Below are 25444 nucleotides of genomic sequence, written 5' to 3' on the forward strand. Positions count from 1 at the left end.
TGGAGCAAACATACATTAGCCCCCAAGTGCCAAGAGTAATACTTGTATTATGCTTGGGACTTTGTAGAAATTTCTGAGCACAAGCAAATATGCATTAGCCCCCAAGTATCAAGTGCATAACTTGTTATGTGCTTGGTACTTCAATCATGTAGCATCAACTCATTATACTTCTATCTGTTATAGGCTGAACTGAGCAAAAAGGAAGCTCAAACCGCTGATCTGCAAGAGAACATCAAATCCCAGCAAGCTGAAACCTCCAAGGCAAAGGATGAACTGACTAGCGCTTTAGCCGCTATGGAAAAGCTAAAGGAGGACTTCAACAAAGAGCGTGCAGATTGGAACACGGAAAAATCCGCTTTGCAGAAAAGAGCCAAGGACGCAGAAGCAGCTCTTAAACCGGTGGTAGATGAACTGAATGGCGTAAAGCGGCAGATAAATGCCATGACTGCTGCTGTGTTCGGTAAGCATCCTTGCTTTATACTTTCAACATATCTTCACATGTGTTGTCGGTTTACTGACATTTGTAATGATGCAGGAACTCACATTAGTCATCTGGGCTCTGATGTACAGAAGAAGCTGAAGGCCGCCTACACACTGATAGAGCAATTGTATACCGGCGCGCAATGAATCATCTGCACCGCTTCTCACAATAAGCCGCTCCCGACGTTAATCAAGGATACCTTAGCCAGGCTATCTATGTTGCCTGCCCGGGTAGAAGAGCTAAAGAGAACTGCTGCAAGGGCTGGCGCTTTGACTGCACTAACCCGGGCAAAAGCATGGGTGTCTGATCTTGATCCGGCAGACGTCATTAAAGGCTACCCAAGCTTAAAAGAAGACGGATCAGAATTTTGCACTGATGATCTCCGCGCAATAAACCGGGAAGTTCGTCCACTGGCTTGTCAACTTGCTGAAGAAGCTGATCTGTCATTTTACCAGGCAAGTTATGACACCAATAACAAACGGGTTGCTGCACCGACTCCTGAAGCTCAAAACCTGATCCCTCCAATCCATAAGCACACTTATGCCCCCGATATTGAACCGTCCACCCTTATAAGCGACGAAGCTGTGTTCCAAGCGTTAACTGGGATCGACTGGACAACTATTGACTTCCACCCGCTGGGTAGAAACGAAGAGGATGAACCAGTGCAAGATGATCCGCAGCCGTCAGGTCAAGCTGGTGGCCAATCATAATCCGGAGGCCGGTTTAGTCGTCAACGTGCTGCAACACGTATTTGAGAAAACAATTATCCTTTTGGGCGCTGAAACGCCTTGTAATAGGCTAGTTAAAACACTTGGTCTGTTATGCCTTCCTGCATATTTATCTGCAACTGATGCTTGCTAATCCGCCATGCTTAAGATATGATGTTCATAATCCATAGCAATTTACTCAAACTATCCCTGCAGATAAAAAGCTTAAAGCGCCCTGGCGGTTTACCACCGAGCGGGTCATAATGCCCAAATATATATATATATATAACCAAGGTTTATAGCCATAGTTATAAAAATATAACCAAATATGGAAATACGTGATACCTGTGACCTTGAGTCATAATGTTCGCTGACCAACTTTGTAATGAGGGTAACAACCCTAATCCGGAGCATCAGTAACTCCTGTTATATGATGCCGGTTTACAATAAAACCGTTCCGGGTTGTGATAAACACCGGTTTATTCAATACTGGTGACTTTTAGTTGAAACCAGACCGGGCTGATAGTCTCCGGATTATAACTTGATCATGTACTGACAACTTGGAGTTGACAGCCTAACCGGGTTAATGAACACCGGTTTGAAAACATCACAAATATTGTCAAAAGAGAGAAAAAGTTAGCAAAAAGTGAATAAAAACCCTTGTAGTCGAGGCTTTTCACGGGCTGCCAGGCCCCAAATTCGAGGCTTTTCATGGGCTGCCAGGCCACTGAGTTAAACCATTTTGGCAAAGCCTTTTAAGATGGTCCTCAATCCTTAACCAAACATCATTTTAACTTGACAAGTTCAGGGTCTTATTAGAGTAACTTGTCAAAGTTCGATGGGTCATACCAGGTTTACCTGGGCGGAGTGACTTACTTAAAGAGGCAGGTTAACCCGGGGTTTTAGGTGTATACACCATGCTTCCAAGCCATGGCTTCATAGCCTATTACAAGTGTAGATTCTTTGTTCATTTCGACAGCAAAGAATCCCCAAGTAACATTTTGAGCTGTGCTCAGTGGGTGCCCATGTTTGAGTTGTTGTTTTATAACACTCTCTTTGGCCCCGGATTGATTTGGCTTTGAGCCGATCAAGAGGTGTGACTATGGTTCAGATACGACCAAGCCCCCAAGTGATGTTGTGGCATTGCGTCGATCAAGAGGTGTAGCTATGGTTCGGATACGACCAAGCCCCCAAGTGATATTGTATAAAGCTTTGATAAGCTGAATCAAGGGGTAAACCGGACGCCGCGTTATAAACAGAAGCTCCATGTAACCACACATGATGTAAGAAAAACAACAGATACCCCGCTTTAGCTGAGGTTCCGGTTTATTATATTGATCATAATATATACATTGTCATAATATGTACATAAGCAGAGCCTATGGCTCAAGTATAGTAGGGCCGAAGATGAGCAATATTCCACGGCCGGTTGGTCTCCTCCTCCGATTTACGTGAGTCTTTGCGCTCTCGAACATCGATTAGGTAGTATGACCCATTGTGCAGATTATTGCTGACCACAAAGGGTCCTTCCCAAGGGGGGATAGCTTGTGCATATCCATCTGATCCTGGATGAGTTGAAGCACCAAATCGCCTTCTTGAAAGGTTCTGATTCTAACCCGGCGGCTGTGATAACGACGCAGATCTTGCTGATAAATCGCCGAACGGGCTGCTGCCATGTCACGCTCCTCATCTAACAGGTCAAGAGCTTCCTGCCGTGCCTTCTCATTGTCAGCTTCGACATATGCCGCTACACGGGGTGAGTCATGACGGATGTCACTAGGAAGAACCGCTTCCGCTCCATAAACCATGAAGAACGGTGTGTACCCTGTCGATCTGTTGGGTGTGGTATTGATGCTCCATAACACAGAAGGTAACTCCTCAACCCAACAACCCGGCGTCCGTTGCAAAGGAACCATAAGCCGAGGTTTGATGCCTCTCAAGATCTCTTGATTAGCCCTCTCCGCTTGACCATTGGACTGGGGGTGAGCCACTGATGGTACGTCAAGCCGGATGTGTTCACGTTGACAGAACTCCTTCATGGAACCCTTTGACAGATTGGTACCATTGTTTGTTATAATGCTGTGTGGAAAGCTAAACCGGAAGATCACCTTTTTGATGAATTGAACCGCCGTAGCTGCATCATACTTACTGACTGGCTCTGCCTCCACCCACTTCGTGAACTTATCAACCGCCACCAAAAGGTGGGTCTTCTTGTCCTTGGATCTCTTAAAGGGTCCAACCATATCAAGCCCCCAAGTTGCAAACGGCCAAGTAATTGGAATCATCCTCAACTCTTGAGCTGGTACATGAGCCCTTCGTGAGAACTTTTGACAGCCATCACACCTTTTGACTAAGTCCTCGGCATCAGCATGAGCCGTCAACCAATAGAAACCGTCATGAAACGCCTTGGCCACCAGCGATTTTGAACCGGCGTGGTGACCACAGTCTCCTTCGTGGATCTCACGCAAAATTTCATGGCCTTCTTCAGGGGATACACAGCGTTGAGACGCCCCTGTCACACTGCAATGATGTAACTCTCCATTGATGATTGTCATAGACTTGGACCGCCGGATAATCTGCCTGGCCGAAGTTTCGTCTTCTGGTAACTCGCCCCGGTTCATATACGCCAAATATGGAACCGTCCAATCTGAAATAACATGAAGAGCTGCCACCAACTGAGCCTCCGGATCAGGAATAGCCAAATCCTCTTCACCGGGGAGCTTGACGGACGGATTATGCAGCACATCCAGGAAGACATTAGGTGGAACCGGTTTACGTTGGGAACCCAAGCGGCTTAAAGCGTCCGCCGCTTCATTCTTCCGCCGGTCCACATGATCCACCTGATAACCTTTGAAGTGACCTGCAACAATATCCACCTCACGACGATATGCCGCCATGAGTGGGTCCTTGGAGTCCCAAGTGCCGGACACTTGCTGAGCCACCAGGTCCGAGTCACCGAAGCACTTAACTCGGCTTAGGTTCATTTCCTTAGCCATCCGAAGACCATGGAGTAAGGCCTCATATTCAGCTGCATTGTTAGTGCAAGGGAACATTAAATGGAGAACATAACAACACTTTTCACCTCGTGGGGAAGTTAATACGACTCTAGCCTCCGAGCCCTCCAATTGCCTGGACCCATCAAAATGAATAGTCCAATAAGTATGATCCGGCTTCTCTTCTGGCGCTTGTAATTCTGTCCAGTCATTGATGAAATCCACAAGTGCCTGAGATTTGATCGTCGTTCGGGGTATGTATTTCAACCCGTGAGGCCCAAGCTCGATAGCCCACTTAGCAATCCGGCCAGTTGCTTCCCTGTTCTGGATTATATCCCCCAAAGGAGCAGAGCTGACCACCGTGATGGGATGACCTTGGAAATATTTCTTAAGCTTCCGACTTGCCATGAAAACTCCATACACCAACTTCTGCCAATGCGGGTACCTCTGCTTGGACTCAATAAGTACCTCACTGATATAGTAAACCGGTTGTTGAACTGGATATTCCTTTCCAGCCTCCTTGCGCTCCACCACAATAGCCACGCTAACAGCCCGGGCGTTAGCTGCCACATATAGCAACAACGGCTCTTTGTCAACCGGAGCAGCGAGAACCGGCGGATTAGCCAGCTGCCGCTTTAAGTCCTCAAATGCTTCATTAGCGACGTCACTCCAGACGAAGTTATCCGTTTTCTTCAGCATCTGATACAAAGGGATGGCCTTCTCACCAAGGCAACTAATAAACCGGCTCAACGCGGCAATCCGGCCTGCCAGGCGTTGAACATCATTGATACACTTCGGTTTAGCCAAAGAGGTGATGGCTTTGATCTTTTTCGGATTAGCTTCAATTCCCCTGTTAGACACCAAAAAACCCAAGAGCTTGCCTGCCGGTACACCAAAAACACACTTGGCCGGACTAAGCATCATTTTATAAACCCACAGGTTATCAAAGGTCTCCTTCAAGTGATCTATCAATGTCTCCTTCTGTCTAGATTTTACCACAATATCATCCACATAAGCATGAACATTGCAGCCGATCTGATCATGAAGACAATTCTGCACACACCGCTGATAAGTCGTCTGGGCACTCTTGAGCCCAAAGGGCATAGACACATAACAGAAGGCTCCAAAAGGAGTTATGAAGGTTGTCTTCTCTTGGTCCTTAACTGCCATTTTGATCTGATGGTAACCAGAATACGCATCTAGAAAGCTCAAACGCTCGCAACCCGCCGTAGCATCAATGATTTGATCAATACGAGGGAGGGCAAAAGGATCTGCTGGACAAGCTTTGTTGAGATCTATGTAGTCCACACACATACGCCAAGTGCCGTTCTTCTTGAGCACTAGCACCGGATTAGCCAACCACTCAAGATGAAACACTTCGATGATAAACCCAGTCACCAAGAGCCTGGCAACTTCTTCTCCGATAGCCTTGCGTCTTTCTTCATTGAACCGGCGAAGAAATTGCTTGACCGGTTTATACTTGGGATCAACATTGAGAGTGTGCTCAGCGAGTTCTCTCGGTACACCTGGCATGTCAGAAGGCTTCCACGCAAAGATGTCCCGATTCTCACGGATGAACTCGATGAGTGCGCTTTCCTATTTCGGATCCAAGTTAGCGTTGATGCTAAACTGCTTGGACGAGTCGCCAGGCACGAAATCAACAAGCTTAGTCTCATCAGCCGATTTAAACTTCAGGGCCAGATCATGCTCTGTAGTTGGTTTCTTCAATGAATTCATATCTGCCGGATCAACATTGTCTTTGTAAAACTTCAACTCTTCTGTTGCACAAACTGACTCAGCATAAGCCGCATCACCTTCTTCACACTCCAAAGCGATCTTGTGACTCCCATGCACTGTTATAGTTCCCTTGTGACCCGGCATCTTGAACTGCAGATAGACATAACAAGGCTGTGCCATAAACTTAGCATAAGCTGGCCGTCCAAACAGGGCATGATACGTGCTTTTGATTTTCACCACTTCAAAGGTCAATGTTTCTGATCTCGAGTCATGCTCATCTCCGAAAGCCACTTCCAGAGCTATTTTACCAACAGGATATGCCGATTTACCAGGCACCACACCATGGAACACCGTATTGGACGGTTTAAGATTTTTATCTGTTAACCCCATGCGACGGAAAGTTTCATAATAAAGGATATTGATACTACTCCCTCCATCCATGAGTACCTTAGTGAACTTATAACCTCCCACTTGAGGCGCCACCACCAATGCCAGATGACCCGGATTATCAACCCGGGGTGGATAATCCTCTCTACTCCACACGATCGGCTGCTCAGACCAGCGCAAGTAACGGGGCACCGCCGGTTCAACGGAGTTTACTGCCCTCTTATGAAGCTTCTGATCGTGCTTGCAAAAGCTAGTGGTGAAGACATGATACTTCCCACTATTCAACGGCTTTGGGTTGCACTGATAACCCGACTGTTGCTGTTGCTGCTGATTGCCCTGATGATTATAACCACCTTGGTTGCCCTGATTGCCTTGATTGTTATGTCCACCTTGATTACCATGGAAGCCTGGACCGGAATTGCCTCCACCATAACCCGGCCCATGAGATCCGGGGCCTGAACCGCCACCCGGTCCATGATCATACCGAAAGAGATCAGAATTTTTGAACTCCCGCATGATATAACAATCCTTCCAGAGGTGCGTGGACGGTGTCTCCTTCGTTCCATGTTTTGGGCAAGGCTGGTTCAACAGATAAGACAGGCGGTCCGGGTTAGGACTTGGCCCTCCACCGCGCTGGGGCGGTTTACCCTTACGCCGCTGACCCTTGTCCTGTGCGTTGGTATTAGCCACAAAATCCAGGCTGGCATCCGCTTTACGCTTACCATTATTTCCATGACCCGCCGGGTTATGCTGCCCCTTGGTATTACCGCTCTTCTTTCCCTTCCGTGTCTTGTCATCGTCAGACTCGGGATCCTTGGTACTATCAGAGTCGGCATACTTCACCAGAGCAGCCATGAGAGTCCCCATGTCATTGCAGTGACGCTTGAGCCGTCCCAACTTCAACTTCAGTGGCGTAAACCGGCAATTGCCTTCCAACGTCAAAACTGTTGTATCAGCATTGATGCGGTCTGATGAATGCAAGATTTGTGAAACCCGACTCACCCAATGGGTTGTTGATTCTCCTTCCTCCTGTAGACAGGCAGCCAAGTCCACAATTGACATAGGCTGCTTGCACGTGTCTTTGAAATTTTGAATAAACCGGGCTCTCAGCTCGGCCCATGACCCAATGGAGTTAGCTGGCAAGTTTTTCAACCAAGTGCGAGCCGTCCCTTCCAACATCATGGTAAAGTATTTAGCACACGCTGCATCATCCACATCCAGCATCTCCATTGCCATCTCATAGCTTTCGACCCATGTCTCGGGGGATAAATTGGCGGTGTAATTCGGCACTTTGCGCGGGCCTTTGAAATCCTTGGGCAGGCGCACGTTGCGCAGCACTGGGACGAGACACGGTACTCCCAAAGAGCTGGAAGTAACTCCTGGTTCCACTGATGTGGTTGGACGGACCGGAGTAAGTTGACGGGCCTCGTGTTGTGCTGCTAACTCGGCCTCTCGACGAGCTCGAGTGCGATCCACCACATCCTGCGCATCACCTCCACCACACGCCGGGTTGTGGCCACGGGGCGGATCACGGTTTCGCGAATTGCTTGACACGGCCGGTTCATCCATACGCCTGCTGTAGCTCCGACTTGGGCGGGGAGTAGAATGGATCCTCTCGCGACTATATGAATAAGCCTCCTGCTGAACCAAAGTTGTCTGAAGAAGCTCCCTAACCCGTCGCGTCTCGACTGCCACCGGAGACTCGCCTTCGATCGGGATGGCTGCCAGCCATGAAGCGGCAGCGAAAATGTAGTCCATTGGGTTAGAGTAATGACCCGGTGGTGTTGGGACATGTTGTGTTACAATGTTGTTCCGGTGAGGCGGATCCACCAAACGTGGCTGAACCGGCGCCCCCGCTCTAGGTGCCTCCGCCCGGTTTACCACCGGCGGATTACTGGTCCCTGCTCCTGGGGTATTAAAGAGGTTCCTAGCTTCATAAACCGGCGGTAGACGAGATCGGTACCTCCTTTTCAAGACATCGTTCGACGCACTCTGATCCAGCATAGGTCGGTAAGCCTGTGCATCCAATGCGGCCCGTTCCGCAGCCATCCTGGTATCCTCAGCTGCCAAGTCGGCTTTGGCCTGGGTGATCTGATCTTTCACTTTCGCGATTTCCGCATTATGTGCATCTTGATCCGCCAGGTTAACCTCCGCCATCAGCATTGCCAAAGCGTCAATAAATCAGATAGAACCTAAGCCGGTGATCGCATAGGGCCTCCTGCCCCGGCCGCTGTCGCTGCTGCTGATCCGGAAATCATCGCCGCTGCGGTCGAAGAGTGGAGCGCTGGTTGCGTACCGGCCATGAAGATCGCAACCCGGTTTGGCAGATCAAAGGGGTCCGGAATACTGTCACCATCGGAACAACCCCCAATCCGGCCATCTTGCAACTGATATAACGACTCGGTCTCTCCGGTCGATGACTCATCGCCGGAATAAACGACGGTTTCACCACCAGATTCCGATCTATCCTCAGATCCCCCTCCGTGGATGACTCCCACGAAGGCACGCTTCATGACAGGCTTAACCCCGGGCAGATCTCGCACACTGAGCCGTTTCGACGAGGTCAGTGCAGATGTCCGGCTCACGGCCCAGTTCGCCGATCTTGCTAGTGAAAACGTGTATGCCACCGAAGGGGACCCGGTACCCGTACTCGATTGAGCCGGCCTCGTGGCCCCAGCCTGCATCGTCGAAGTAGATCTTGCCACGACGACTCTTGGTCATCCGGCCCACAGCGTAGCCCTTGAGTCCTTCGAAGCTGCCCTCTAAGAACTCGAAACCATCGTGCGATAGCCTCACGGTGGGCGCCAGCTGTCGTGGTTTTGTCACGGCAGATGTCCTAATAAGGAAAGGACTTAGTCGTGGAGCCATCGCGCGGGTTAGATTAAAGGGGTTAAAGTGGACAAGGGACGCAGAGAGTTTATACTGGTTCGGCCCCTTGCGGTGAAGGTAAAAGCCTAATCCAGTTGTTGTGGAATTGCTAGGGTTTTGATGACCAGGAGCGAATACGCTTTGCCTGAGTCTCGGGTTGTTGTCTGTTTTCCTAAACCGCCGCCAGGTCGTCCCCTTATATACATGGGTTGACGCCCATCGGTTTATAGAATCCCGAGGCCGGCTCATAAACGTGTCCGGCTCGGTCTCTGCTCTTCTATCTTACAACACAAGTTTGCATATCAATACCATTTTATGTCTATAGGCCTTAAACCGACCTTGGGCCCTGGGCCTTCTAAAGCGTCACCGTCTTTGTCTTCACGGGCTTTAGATACAGTGAACCACTATGGGGTTAACCCGGCCTCTCCTAGCCGGTTTACGCCCAGTAGTAATATCCCCAACACATATGGTGTCTTGCATTGCTTAGTTTAGACATCATATGGACAATATTGAATTCCATCTGCTTAGTTTAGAGATCATACATGCGAGTGCCAGCTGCTTAGTATATGAATCAATTATGTCAATTGTATCATGCCATCCTGTATACTTAGACAACATGTTTGTGAATTATTTCATCCCAACCTATTTGAGAAAGACATCATATAGTTTTGTCATGTCATCCTGTTTAGATACTCATCACATGTTGAATTATGCCATTATATCATGTTAAGTTATCCATCATATACCTGAAACTGTGTCATGCTATCCTGTTTAGTTAGGCATCATATATATGAAAGTGTGTCATGCTGTCCTGTTTGGTTAGACAACATATATGTGAATTAACACATATATCTATCATACAATGTCTGTATGTTCAATTTCTTTTCTTGTTTGTCAGCCATTTGAATTGGAGGGGGTGATGGCAAAAACCCATTCTGCACAAAAGACAGTGCTACCCGTCGATGCAGATAGAACCATGGTTGTACTGGCCCACAAACTAGCCCCACCACACATAATCGAGACTCTTCCAGATTGCACACTATCACCGTTGGGCAGAGAACCAGCTACAACCCATCTAACCCCAACCCTAGCGGATAGTAACCCACTTTGAGTTGACAAAGCACCATATCCACCACAGAGTACCCCCACACGAGCAGTTTGTAAAGCAACTGCAGTGCCCAAAGCACGAAGACCACCACAGCGAACCCAAACTCCACGTTTAAAGCAGAAGAGCAACTATTCTCAGGTCAGATTCCGTAGCTATGGTCCATACTCCTTTGTTGTTGCATCACTGTATTTACTCATACCAACTACTTTCGAATTTGAAGGATCCAGTTGAAACTCCAATGGCGCAACCGGTATGTTTTAAACCTATTTATTTAACTAGATTGATGTTCTAACTTCTTGCTCTATGTTGATTTCAGTTTCAGTTGTATAAACAGTTATGTTCTCATGTGATGCACATTACAAGTGTTGCCAATGCTGTGTAGTTTCTCACACTTATATTCTGTCTATGTTGTTGTGTCTTAAAAATATATGAGTTGAACTGTGTCTCTATCTTGATTAGGCAACATAAACTAGAATGATATGGACAATACAGTGACCATAGTACATAGATATATGTTTGTTTCATGTTGTTATCCTGTCCACCTTACTACTGAACCGGTTTACCAAAACGAGTTTCGTATACTACATGCTAAACCTGTGATGTGTCTGCTTGTTTCTCTTGTAGTATGCGAACAGAATATTGGAGAAGAGCACCCCCACTATGCAATGGTAGAGAAAGTAATGCAGATAAGGTTCCTGTTGGTCTCCAAGAAAGGTGATAAAAATGATCTTGTAGACAGTGACAAAACCCCACAGTCCTGCGTTGATGTAGTGTTCGAGTTACTGGCCAGTACCGCTGGCACAAGCTCTTCGAACTCGCTGCCTGAATCACTTCGGCTTCTTCAGTCTCAGCTACAAGCTGAAAGGCATCAGCCAGCTGTGCTGCGGCAAGAAGCCGAAGGACTGAGGAAGTCCCTGCATAATTCAGATGCATACTTTCTTGTGCAACAGCAAGTGCTGGAGGATTTAAGCGCCAAACAAGAGAAAGTTAATAAGCTTGCTAAGCATCTTGCCAGCATTACGGGTACCCAGGATATTGTTTCTTGAGATCTTCTGAAGTGGTTTCAGTTCTGGACTTGTTTTGCTACGGCGTTTATCTGCACTGGTCGCCAAGTTTGACCCAGTGTATATGATATGCGGCTTTGTTCCCTATATTTGCACTGGTGGTGAACTTTGATGCCCAGTGGAAGTAATATGTGTAATAGCCGTGATAGCCTAGCGTAAGTTGCTTGCTTATTTATTTCCTTGTTGTCTTGTTTATTTGTTTGCTTGTAGTCAGTGCAGTTCTTTTTCCGCGGTTTGCTAGTGGCCGCAATAACCTATTTTTTTAAACTAGGCCACAATAACCATGGGCTACATATTTACTGTAGTTACCATGGGCCTCCTACATGCCGTAGAAACAATGGGCCTTCTTAGGGCCGTAGAAAGAATGGGCCTTCTATGGGCCGTAGCATCAATGGGCCTTCTACAGGCCGTAGCATCATGGGCTTTCTACATGTCGTATGATCGATAGGCCAAACATGGGCCAATAACATACCGCATTATGGGCCATAAACGGGCTAGATTTGGAATCGTCCGTTCATGGGCTGACAATAACAAGCCGTCGGTAATCGGCCGTATTTGATGATGTTATGAAAACGGCCCAACGGAGTAACGGGGTGCAAACGGGCCGATTGTAACCGCGGACTGAATTTGGCCCACGGGCAGAAAAGGCCAATGACGGGCCGTAAGTAACCGAATGCTGGAAATGAGCCCAAGAATAAATGGGCCCTGAGAAGGCTGAAAGATAACACGGGTTGGAAACGGCCCAATGGAATAATGGGTCGTTAATGGGTATAAAGGGGTACACTGTTCATTGTGGGCCAGATTCACCACGGGCCTTTAATGGGCCAAGAATTACAAATGGTCTCGTATGGGCCGAAAGACATCATGGGCCATACATGGGCCGAAAGTTACAATGGGCTGGAATCATATTGGAAGGCCCAGATGAAGCTATTGGGCTTAATTCGGATAGGCCATAACGGGCCGTGAGTTAGCGGGCCGTAACTGGGCCATATACGAACAGGCCGTTAACAGGCTTTCCATGGGCCGGTCCGTTACCTTTTGACCAAGTCAAATGGGCCGGCCTTTTCACCGGAATGGGTCTCTGTTGGGTTGTGCCACGTGTCGACGTATCATAGGCGCCTCATGTCCAATGAATGGATGACATCTATCCCAACGGTGAGCCAACACGTGTTTCCTTCGGCCAATGAGAATTTTACACGGAAAATCCTCATTGGTCTGGGCTGTTAGCGGGTTATCGGATCCAAAACCGGACCCGATAGCTTAACGGCGTTTCGTTACGGTGGATGCCACATGTCGGTCACCCTTGACGAAAGCACTTCCATGACGCGTGATTTGTCGTCATGGAAGTGGACACTTCCGTGATGATAATTTTGGTAATGTGATGGAACACTTCTACGACAGCACAGGTATGACTATCTTGATTCTGTCATAAATTTGTCATGGATGTACATGCATGACAGAAAATGTGACCTACTGTGACAAACACGTATCATCACGGAAGTGTATTTTTTTGTAGTGAGAGTACGCGGGGCCACGAGCCGCCGCCGAGGAGGAGCTGGCAGACTCCATGCTGTGAATGCAGAAGGCTGGGTTAGGTCTAGAAGGGAATGCATCCGGGAGGGGAGGAAAGAATTGCCAGATTCGCTTGTACCTGCAGTCACGGCTGCGGTGGCCGTTCCGCCAGCAGCGAGCGCAGCGGACGGGGTCGCGGCAGGCCTCGACGCAGTGGTCTAAGGCGAGGCACCAGAAGCAGCGTCTCCTCCTTTTGGTGGGTGCTGGTGTGCGAGAACGAAGATGAAGGGGAAGAAGATGTCGATGTGATATATAAGGGGGGTGAGGCTGCGGATGGCTGAGGGCGTAGGGGGAGGAGAGGAGAGCATCTTTGTATAAAGCCTGGCGTGTTGCTGCTGGATCGCAAAGGTAGCATATCTGCCATCAGGGCGGCGTGATCCGTTTCGTTGTGTCAGTGTGCGAGGTGAATGTTGCTTGTGGCATGGCGATCGAAGGGCCGGAGTAGGCTGTAGGGGTGGGTTAGGCGCGATGATGAGGGCTAGATGCCGTTCAGAGGCAGCGTGGGAGAGCTGCAATGACGGGCGAGCGCATGATCTCTCCGCTTCGTCGGTTCCCGATACAAGATTTGCTTTTGGTGAGGTCGCTGGGGCCACGCGTGGGGGGACAGGAGCCGGTGCGGCGGAGCCCGGATTAGACGCGGGGTGGGCAAGCGGGTCGTCCAGATTTGGCATAGACAGAGAGACAGGGAGGGGTACCTGGGTTCGCGCGTCGTCTTCGCTCCCATGCACAGTAGCAGTCACTGCGTACGGATCTTTTGCAAGATTTGGTTTGTCTGGGGCCACCACACGACCATCATTATGCATGTTGTGGGCCGGAGATGCATGCGAGGCTGCCCGGTCATGCAGCAAGCACGTGACCGCAGGGGGAGACTGATGCGGTGCATGGACATGCAAGTGCAGGTGATCGAAAGGGCCAAGGATGGATGCCAATCGAGGGGGCAGGGTAGGTATGAGAACTTGTTGTATATATGGAGAAAATGGCTGCAGTGATAAACGGCCGGTTCTAGCTGGTCAAAGAGAAAGAGACGAAACCCTTCAAAATCAAGGGACCCATGCTTGAGAATTTGAATTTTGATTAAGCGGGAGAAGATGCCACACTTAAAAATATGCTCATGAACCTTGACTGCAAGAAAATCTTATTTGACCGAAAAATAGTGGTTTAAGGCAGACTCAACTAGCAGTTCACTAGGCCTAACACTAATTGGCAGGAAAGTGACCCAGAACAACTGTGTGTGGTGAGTGTCACTACAAAAAAAATACACTTCCGTGATGATACGTGTTTGTCACAGTAGGTCGCGTTTTCTGTCATGCATGTACATCCATGACGATTTTATGACAGAATCAAGATAGTCATACCTGTGCTGTCGTAGAAGTGTTCCATGACATTACCAAAATTATCATCACGGAAATGTCCACTTCCATGACGATAAATCGCGCGTCACGGAAGTGCTTTCGTCAAGGGTGACCGACACGTGGCATCCACCGTAACGGAACGCCGTTAAGCTATCGGGTCGGGTTTTGGATCCGATAACCCGTTAACAGCCCCGACCAATGGGGATTTTCCACGTGTAAAATCATCATTGGTTGGAGGAAACACGTGTCGGCTCATCGCTGGGACAGATGTCATCCACTCATTGGACAGAACACGCCTATGATACGTCGACACGTGGCACGGCCCAACAGAGGCCCATTCCTGTGAAAAGGCCGGCCCGTTTGACTTGGTCAAAAGGTCGCGGGCCGGCCCATGGAAAGCCTGTTAACGGCCTGTTCGCATATAGCCCATTTACAGCCCGCTAACCCAAGGCCCGTTACGCCCTATTCGAATTAGGCCCAGTAGCGTCATCTGGGCCATCCAATATGATTCCAGACCGTTTTCACTTCTGGCCCATGTATGGCCCATGACGTCTTTCGGCCCATATGAGGCCCTATGTAACTCTTGGCCTATTAACGGCCCGTGGTGAAACTGGCCCGTAATGAACAGTGTATCACTTTACACCCATTAACGGCCCGTGGTGAAACTGGCCCGTAAAGAACAGTGTATCACTTTATACCCATTAACGGCCCGTTATTCCGTTGGGCCGTTTCTAGCCCATGTTATCTTTCGGCCTTCTCAGAGCCCATTTATTCTTGGGCTATTTTCCAGCATTCGTTTACTTACGGCCCGTTACTGTCATTTTCTGCTTGTGGGCCAAATTCAGCCCGTGGTTATAGTCGGCCCGTTTGTGATCCGTTAATACGTTGGGCCGTTTTCATAGCGTCATCAAATACGGCCTATTAACGATGGCCCGTTAAGGTCGGCCCATGAACGGACGATTCCAACTCTAGCCCGTTTACGGCCAGAATGCGGTCTGTTTGGCCCATGTTTGGCCAATCGATCATACGGCCCGTATAAGGCCCATTGATGATACGGCCCATAGAAGGCCCATTGTTTCTATGGCCCGTAGAAGGCCCATTGTTTCTACGGCCCGTAGAAGGCCCACTATTTCTACGGCCCGTAGAAGGCCCACTTTTTATACGACCCATAGAAGGCCCCCTGTTTCTATGGCCCGTAGGAGGCCCAGTGTCACTATAGTAAATATTAGCCCATGGTTATTGTGGCCTAGTTTTAAAAAAATAGGTTATTGCAGCCACTAGCAAACCGCAGAAAAAGAACTGCACTGACTACATGCAAACAAATAAACAAGACAACAAGGAAATAAATAAGCAAGCAACTTACACTAGGCTATCACGGCTATTACACATATTACATCCACTGGGCATCAAAGTTCGCCACCAGTGCAAATATAGGGAACACAGCAGCATATAAACGCCGCAGCAAAACAAGTCCAGAACTGAAACCACTTCAGAAGAGCTCAAGAAACAATATCCTGGGTACCCATAATGCTGGCAAGATGCTTAGCAAGCTTATTAACTTTCTCTTGTTTGGCGCTTAAGTCCTCCAGCGCTTGTTGTTGCACCAGAAAGTATGCATCTGAATTCTGCAGGGACTTCCTCAGTCCTTCGGCTTCCTGTCGCATAACATCTGATTGATGTCTTTCAACTTGAAGTTGAGACTCAAGAAGCCGAACTGATTCAGGCAACGAGTTCGAAGAACTGGTGCCAGCAGTGGTAGCCAAAATCAAGACAGGGCATTGGGGTTGTCTCAGTGTCTTCAATATAGTTTTTATCAGCTTTCTTGGAGACCAACAGGGATGTCTCACTATCTTGAACCTTATCTGCATTACTTCCTTTAGCATTGCATAACAGGGTACTCTTCTCCAATATTTTACCCACGTTCTAAAAGAGAAACAAACAAACACATCTCAGGTTTACAATGTAGTATATGAAACTCATTTTGGTAAACCAGTTCAGTAGTAAGGTGGACAGGATAACAGCATGAAACAAACATATATCTATGTAGTATGGTCACTGTATGGTCTATATCATTCTAGTTTATGTTGCCAAATCAACATAGATACAGTTCGAATCATATCTATTTAAGACAAAGCAGCATAGACAGAATATAAGTGTGGGAAACTACACAGCAATAACAACACTTGTAATGTGCATGGCATGAGAACATAATTGTTTATTCAATTGAAACTGAAATCTACATAGAGCAAGTTACAACAGCAAACAGCCAAACACGTTGAAGAAACAGGTTTAAAACATACCTGTTGCGCCATTGGAGTTTCAATTTCATCCTTCAAATTTGAAATTAGTTGGTATCAGTAACTACAGTGATGCAAGAGCAAAGTAGTATGAACCATAGCTACGGAACCTGACCTAAGAACAATTCTTCTTCTGCTTTAAGTGTTGACTTCGGGTTCGGAGTGGTGGTCCTCGTGATTTGGGCACTGCAGTTGCCTTACTAACTGCTCGTGTTTGGGTGCTCTGTGGTGGAGACGGTGCTGTGTCAACGGGAACTGGGTGTCTATCTGCTGGGGTTGGGGTTAGAAGGGGTGTAGCTGGTTCTCTGTCCAACTGGGTTGGGGTACAATCTGCATGAGTGTGGGTTATGTGTGGTGGGGCTGGTTCTTGGGCAAGTACAACCGTGGTTCTATCTGCATCGACAGGTAGCACGATCTTTTCTGAAGACCGTGTTTTTACTCCCACAGATACTGCCATCACTCCCTCCAATTGAAATGGCTGATAAACAAGAAAAGTAATTGAATGTACAGACATTGTAAGATAGACAGGTGCAATGGATAGTAGGGAAGAAAACAGGGCATGAAATATTTCACATTTATGTTGTCTAAGCAAACAGAATAGCAGGACATAATTTCACATATATGATGACTAATTAAACAGGATAGCATGACACAATTTCACATGTATGATGGCTAACTAAACAGGATAGAATGACATACTTCAAAATATGATGACTATGTAAACAGGATGACATGATATAACTATACGATGTGTCTATTAAAGTGGTTGGCATGCCATAAATCACAAACATGCCGTCGATGGAAACATGATGGCATGATATAATTCACAGATAGAATGACATAATTTAAAATATGATGACTATGTAAACAGGATGAGATGATATAACTATATTATGTCTTTAGAAAATGGGTTGGCATGCCATAATTCAGATACATGCTGTCTATGTAAACATCATGGCATGACATAATTGAAATATATGATTTATATACTAAGGAAGTGAGCAGAGGGCAATCGCATATATGATGTGTCAACTAAGGAGATGGCATTCAATATTGTGTATATGATGTAAAAACTAAGCATTGCAATACAACATATGCATTATATGAGTAATATAACCCTGCCAAGTTTGAGCATACACCTCAGTGGGATAATAGGACTGGTCATCTGCCTCTGAATCCTCCTCTCAAGAGCTATCTGTAACCAGCAAGATATCTACTTCAGCAGGTAGCATTGTCTGCTCTGAAGACCTTGTTTTCACTCCAGATTTCTCCATCACCAATTCAAATGGCTGATGCACAGGAAGAGCAATTGAATATACAAACATTGTCGACAAAAGCAATGAGAAATACAAAAAAAGGATGACATGATATAATTCACATATATGACGCTTGCCTAAACAGCATGGCATTGCATAATTCACATACATAATGCCTTGCAACAAGATAACATTGCATAATTCACATATATAATGTCTTGCAACAAGATGGCATTGCATAATTCACATATATGGTAATTAGACACTAAACAGGTGGCATTCACACAAAGCATGTCTAAACTAAGCAAATGACATAGCAATGCAAGATACCATACGCACGATATGAGCAACATAACCCTGCCAAGTTAGGGCATGCACCTCGGGGGGGAAATATGACTGGTCATCTGTCTCTGAATCCTCCTCTGAGGAGCTATCGGTAACCAACAAGGCATGCGCTTCATCAGATAGCATTGTCTGCTCTGAAGACCTTGTTTCCACTCCAGATTTTTTCCATGACCGTGCCGAATGGCTGATGCACAGGAAGAGTAATTGAATGTACTAAAATTGTTGACAAATTTAACACGTAATAAAAAAATGATGGCATGATATAATTCACATATAAGATGACTGGCTAACCAGGGTGGCATTGCAAAATTCACATATATGATGCCTGGCTAGACAAGATGGCATTGCATGATTCACATATACGATAAAGAAACTAAACAGATGGCATTGACACAAAGCATGTCTAAAGTAAGCAGATGACATGTTTAATGTATACAGTAAGCAATGCAAGGCACCATATGCATGATATTACCAACATCAGCATGCCAAGTTAGAGCGAAGACCTCATGGGGTAAGTAGGAGTGGTCTTCTCCTTCTGAATCCCCCTCAGAACAGTTATCTTCCTCTTGATTACGATCCGAAATGGGTGGAGGGGGGCTGCCTTTGCGCCCACAATGGAATGACGTCTGCATGAAATTTTATTGCCACGCAAGGCTTGTCTCTTTTGCTCTACATGATCAGTTCCATTGTGTACAATAACTGGCATGCATAGGAATAAAACATAGTGAGATTATGTAAGGAGTGCATGCACAAATCCAGAGTGATGGTAGCAAACTGTGGATAGACCCAAAACCAATGAAGCAGGCAGATAATAGCTTTAGTTAAAAAATACAGATAATGGCTCCTTTAATGTTTGTTTGCACCCAACATGAAACTCATAGTAGACACCGGAGATTAACCAGATAGTAGACAGATAGTACTGATTGCTGCCCCAATATGTACCCCACAACCATTTAAAAACTCAAGTTTCAGCATTAGTTTGGACCTGACTCGAAGTCTAATAGGTGAACACGACGATAATGTAGCATGTCATCATATTAAGCGACGCATAACGTAAGCAGATACGGAAGAGTGCAACCTCTCTTGCGGACCCGTGTAGTCCTCAAGGTCATCTGCTCAGTTGATGATGGTAATGCAGTTGCCGTGGCTGCCGGCGGTGGGGAAGAAGATCTGAGGCGGCGAAAGACAGTCTGGAGAGCGGATCCTTGCTGTGGTGAACCCTTCCGTCGTTGGAGCAGCTGAGCTGGGGTGGAACACAGCACCGCAGGAGCAGGACAAACCACACAAGGTTTTCTTTGACACATATCTGTAACAGAAGTAATTGAGTAAGGGCTTGTTTGAATTTGAGGATTCTAACAATGCAGGGATAGGAAATAGACAGGAATAGGATAGGAATGCACGTGCAAAACAGAGAATTTAAAAACACAAGATTTATGGCAATCTAGGTGTTTGATTCACAACAATTGGAAGATCACAGGATGCAAAAAAGCATGGTGAGATTAAGTCAAACCACAAGAAAATGTACGGTTATAATGCTATTATGCTACTATCTCTTAGTCTTGTGCTTGATGAATAGGAATATGAAAAGGAGGAGAAGTGGAAATTAGAATTCCTACGGTTTTTCTTTCAAGGAGACACTAAAGGAACAAATCCTACAGTTTTCCTTTGCTCCATTCCTTTGCACCAAATTCATGAAAAGTAGTACCATAGGAAACTTTCCAATTCCGATGTTTTTCATTCACTTTTCCTTTCAAGCACTGGCGATTCTAGTAGGCAGGCTTGAGCAAGGAAAATCCTATACTAAAAAAATGTTTTTGTGCTACTTCTATTACTTTGGACCCAGGCCACTGCCATACTAGCTCAACTCCCAGGCCCATCGACAAATGCACAGCTCAAACGCGCAGAGATAAATAATGATGGCGTTCAAGAGAGTCCATCACGGATAGCTAAGTTGCCTGGTACCTCACTGCTTGTCACATAGTAGGATAAAAATAATCGTATTTCCCGTTACTACGAGTGCTCAGTGGACAATATATATAACATGTAGAGTAAAAAAAGAGATGCAACAAGTGTACAACCTCTTTGGTGAAGCCATGTCGATCTCAGCGTGATTGGGTTGGCCGGTGAGGATGCTCCGGCTGACTTGGCTGTCGGAGGAGGGGAAGAAGATCTTAGGCGTCTGGAGATGGAGCCTGAGGTACTGCTCCGCTGTGATGGAGGGTTTCGTCGTTGGAGCAGCTCCGGTGAGTTGTACGATGCCGAGGCTGAAGCAGGACAAGAGAGACAACGAACAACGTTAACCTGAGTGGAATTCTAATAGCATCTCCAATACATGACGTAAAATACATAACCACAAAGTGCTAGATGTAAAATACATCAGCCACTCATCTCTGAACTTAACTGTCGAAACTGAATTTAACTGTCGAAACTGAACTTAACTGTCGAAACTGAACTTAACTGTCGAAACTGAATTTTGCTGTCGAAACTGAATTTTGCTGTCGAAACTGAACGCACTAGCAAGGTGAGGCTACACGTCGGTCGACTGACTTTTTCATCTCTGGTCAGTCAATTTTGCAGCCGTTGGATACGAAATCAAGGGCCTGCGGTTCATCTTCAACCTCCACCCCCCTGAGCCGCCAGCCACCACCGGCCAAACAGCAGCCCCCCGCCGCCCACGGCCGGCGGTGCGCCGCCCCGCCCGCCCCGAAAACACTCCCCACCGCCGGTCCGCCGCCGCCCCGGCCATCCCTCTAGCCCCCCCCCCCCCCCCCCCCGTGCCGAGCTTTTTCTTCGGCGATCCCCACGCCGCCGCCCCGCCAACGCCCCGCCACCGCCGGCGACCACCACCCCCATCCTGAACCGTAAGATAGATAGTGGGGTACCTCTCCGGTGAGCCCCCCTCCCCGCTGCGGCTGGTTCTTCCTTCACCCCGGCGAGCCCCCCACCCCCTGAAAATCGACTGACCCAAAAGTCGATTCAGTCGACTGAAGTGTAGCTAAATCGGAGCAGCATCGCAAGCAAGAGCAAGAGCGAGAGCAGCAGCGCGAGCAAGAGCAATAGCAAGAGCAGACCAGGCAGGGGACCGAGAGCAAGAGCAGAGCAGTAGCGCGAGCGAGAGCTAAAGCAGCAGCAGCTCCTACTGATGTGGACGTCGCCACCGAGGGAGCGACGTCGTGGAGGAAGTGGCCGGCGACGCCGCCGTGGATGGAGCCGCGTCGTGTCGGCTTGGGACCGAGCGCTGGCAGCACCGTGAGATCGAATCAAGAAGAAAATGCGGCGATTAGTGTACAACCTCTTTGGTGGCGCCGATTAGGCCGCAGCTTCATCCGAGGAAACGGTGATGATCATGCTCTTCCGGTGGTGCAGGTGAAGACGGCAGTGTGGGAATGGAGGTGGCGCGAAAGACGAGGGGAACGTCGGGGCAGCTCCTTGGAGGTGGAGGACGGGGTGGCTGAACCGGCGGGACGATAAAATCGACGACGGATCCTCATCCGGTATGGTGGATGTGGGACGTCGAGGTGTTGTTGTGGACGATGTCATTGGGGAAGAGGTTTGGCTGGGTGGCGGACGAAGCAGGGTGTGGGGTTTCGTCGCGGGTTTTCGCGGCCTCGGTGTACGAATGGGTGGGCGGATGGGATGGCAGTGGGGAACCATGGCTTTAGACGCGCTTGTCCGAAATGTGGGGTAAGTTACAAAAGTACCCCCACCGATTTGAGGCGGTTCTTTCGGTTCAGGGGTACCACGGGCATTTCGCGTGTCGGGATTTCAAAGGAGGTGGGAGTTTTCGCGCACGTTGTAATTTCAGAATAGCAAGGCGCGGGTTGAGATGGAGGGAGTTGTCGGAGCACAACGAGACAAAGATATATCTTAAATATTTTGGGCTAACAAGGCGCGGGTTGAAGAGGCGGGAGTTTCGCAGCACGATAGACAGAGACGCTAGCTTGAATTTTCGGCATAACAAGGCGTGGCTTGAAATTTCGGAAGAACAAGCTTAACGTGTACCAAAAAAACGACAATTTGCACCTCAACACGCACAACACACACACAAACACCATTTAGACTAGAGTAAGGTACACGTGCATTGCACGCATGAGATTTGGCAACCAAATTATGAATAAATACCACATTATAGCATGCAAGCTCTGAGTCATATATGCATGATGTAGATGTTCGTTTAATTCTTATAGTTCATTTCATTCAAAATCATCTAGTTTTTATAAGAAAGCTAATCTATTTTAAGATTCATGGAATTGTGCGTCGTAAGACATAAAGTAAAAACAAATAATGGCAAATCATGTAGAAAAACATTTGGGCAATTCTGATACGGAAGATTCTAGAACAAATAAGAAGTGCTTGTGTTTTCATGTTTGTGCATTATGCTTAAGTTCAACCATGGAGTCTTCTAGATTATACATGTGGCAAAATCTGGTGGAATCTAGATGATATCCAACGGCCAGTAGTGCTCAAATTTGCCATCTTTGGACCATCGGATTCGCCTCATCCAACGACCATCTTTCAAAGTTAAAGTTACCCGCACACAATATATAAAAATATCAAATATAATATATATATATAGGGGTATAGATATAGATATGTGATGCGAAAGCCGCCCATCATCTCCAATTAGAATAGTGTGTCCATGCACGGATGCGACATGGCCAAATGATGTCTGCCATCGGTATCTCAAATTCAAATCAGTCTGACCTTGTTCAATGTGTATACATTACAACATGCTCGTTTCCAAACCACACCGCGCAGATCTCCGTTATATTCATGCATGCATGGGTTTCAAACATCAGGATCTCTTATTCAAATATTTGAATTCAACTTTACATTGATTATGACCTCACCTATTCTTTTACACCCACACAGTAGTCTTCTCTTTATAATTGTACCACTAACTTTCTCTCGTGCATGCATGCACACACACTACCAGTCGGCATTATCCATCGCACGCATGCAATCTTTTTCTTCAGGTCGGTCTCCCATGAAGGCACACACCCACACACATCCCCATCTCCATCATATCGGAGTATGTGTGTATATAGCTAGGTCTTTCATAGTTTTCCACACAAACGATCAATCGATATATCCAGTGAGGTCTCACCCTCTTTCCCACATCCACATCGATCAATTTATACCTCTCTATATAGGATTAACATATATATAGCTAATACACCCACATTAATTATATATCCAACGCCCCCCTCTCATCATCCATGCCTTCCGCTTCATCTCTTAGACACGTGCACAATGGCGAAGACAGGGGCAGTAAGGGCCCTGCCCCCCTCCCCCCCTAACATCACTATATATCGAGGCTAATATGAATGTGATCATTAGACAATTGCTGCTAAAAATGGTTTAAGTTCATGAATTGACCCTCCTCATAAAGGATTAGCAATGCTTGGCCCCCTAGCTCATTTATTTTTCATGGCTCCGCCACTGCGTGCAACAGCGCACATGTTCGCTCCCTCTCTCTAAATATCGATCTCGCACTTGTGCATTCCTTCATAGTCTCCCTCCACTCGGCCCCTCACACCATCTTCTAGCCCCCCACCAGATTTTGCCACATGTACAATCTAGCAGACTCCATGGTTGAACTTAAGCATAATGCACAAACCTCAAAACAACAGTGGTTCTCTTTTGTTCTAGAATCTTCCGTATCATAACTGCCCAAACTTTTTTTCTAGTTGAATTGCCATTATTTGTTTTTACTTTATGCTTTACAACGCACAATTCCATGAATCATAAAATAGATTAAGGGCTTCTTTGATTCAAAGGATTCTCAAAGGAAATTTGGAGGATTCTAATCATTAGGAATTTTTCCTATCTTGGTTGTTTGATTCGTAGGATTGTAAACCATAGGAATTTTTCCATATGATTCATTTGCACTAGATTTCATAGGAAACATCCCATCCACTCAAACCTCTTTGAAAGAATTCTGCGTTTTTTCTATGCACAATCAAACACTCGTACAATCCTGTAGGATTCAAGACGACATTCCACTATAATCCCATGTTTTTCCTATTCCCGTGTTCTTAGATTTTTTTTATAAAAACTAATTGATTTTGAATGAGATGAACTATAAGAATTAAACGAAGGGCTACATCAGGCATATATGACTCAGAGCTTACATGCTATAGTGTGGTATTTATTCATAATTTGGTTGCAAAATCTGATGCGTGCAATGCACGTGTACCTTACTAGTACTTCGAGTATGTGCAAAACACGTAAATTAGAATACCAATGGCACGCTACACAGTGTCTCTCTTACAGTTCATGAAGCCACGTGGCACATGTGGAGGCGTTGTCGCGACCTCCTTGCGTGGATTGATCACAGTGACGTGCTGCTGGTTCTAGAAGAATGTATTCGTCCTCCCTAAGCCATACTGGCGGTACATGCACGAAGCGAAGATGTGCACGCACGCCACGCACGCACTCATTCCCTGGCACGCACACGCGGGTACACGGGCGAACGTAATTTTGTACCAAGATCCACCCCATGTGATAATTTGACGCGTGTAAAGTCGTTCACTTCATTGATGGTCAATTAATAAAGCGCATGCAAATTGAGTGGACGTGAGGGCGGAAGAAAGACATTATTACTCCACTGTGCGCATGCGAGTAGTTAAATCGTGGGTTGCTAGTAGTACTTCCATTGGTCTCCTTCGTATTTTGTGCCAATTTTTGACAGTAACATAATATTTACGCATTTGAGCATTGTAGTGCTTGAAATTTATGTTCCGCTAAACTCATCGGGAGCCGTTTCGAGCCCCGAAACCAAAACCATCAATTAATCTTCACCTTGTTCCCATCACATTCGAAAGCCTGCTCACACCTACTAGTACGTACCAAACCTGAACGTGTTCCCACTATGCAGGTATTAGTACTAGTGCTAGTACTTAGGTTATAAAAAGGGGAACTACCTAACCGAAAATTACTCTACCTTTCCTCCTCATAAGTGCTTATTCTTTGTCCGTCGTTGCCATGCCGGTGAGCAGAGCTCTAGGTCGAGAACTACTCGTAACAAGGGAGTGGCAACCAAGTCTGCGGAAAAAAAGAGAGGGCTCACCGCCACGCAGAGACCTCGAAAGATCTCTCACGGGCAGGCGATGGCTCCCAGGAGCGCCCTAGCCACGGAGGCGAACATGCCGAGCCGGCGGAGCTGGAGTCGTTATCCCTCGACGGCATGCCCGGTCAGCTCAATAAGCAGAAGGAGTTCATCCAAGGCTTGATGGAGTTGCTGAAGGAGAGCCTCGACGACATGCCCGCTGAGC

General features: G+C 47.0%; 1 pseudogene; it reads right to left on the reverse strand.

The window, feature by feature from the left end:
* Nucleotides 1-840: 840 nt before the first annotated feature.
* The window catches only part of LOC120964550 (uncharacterized), a 38876-nt pseudogene continuing 14272 nt past the window's right edge, over nucleotides 841-25444 (reverse strand).

This window comes from Aegilops tauschii, chromosome 5 (assembly GCF_002575655.3).
Source record: "Aegilops tauschii subsp. strangulata cultivar AL8/78 chromosome 5, Aet v6.0, whole genome shotgun sequence".
NCBI classification, from domain to species: domain Eukaryota; kingdom Viridiplantae; phylum Streptophyta; class Magnoliopsida; order Poales; family Poaceae; genus Aegilops; species Aegilops tauschii.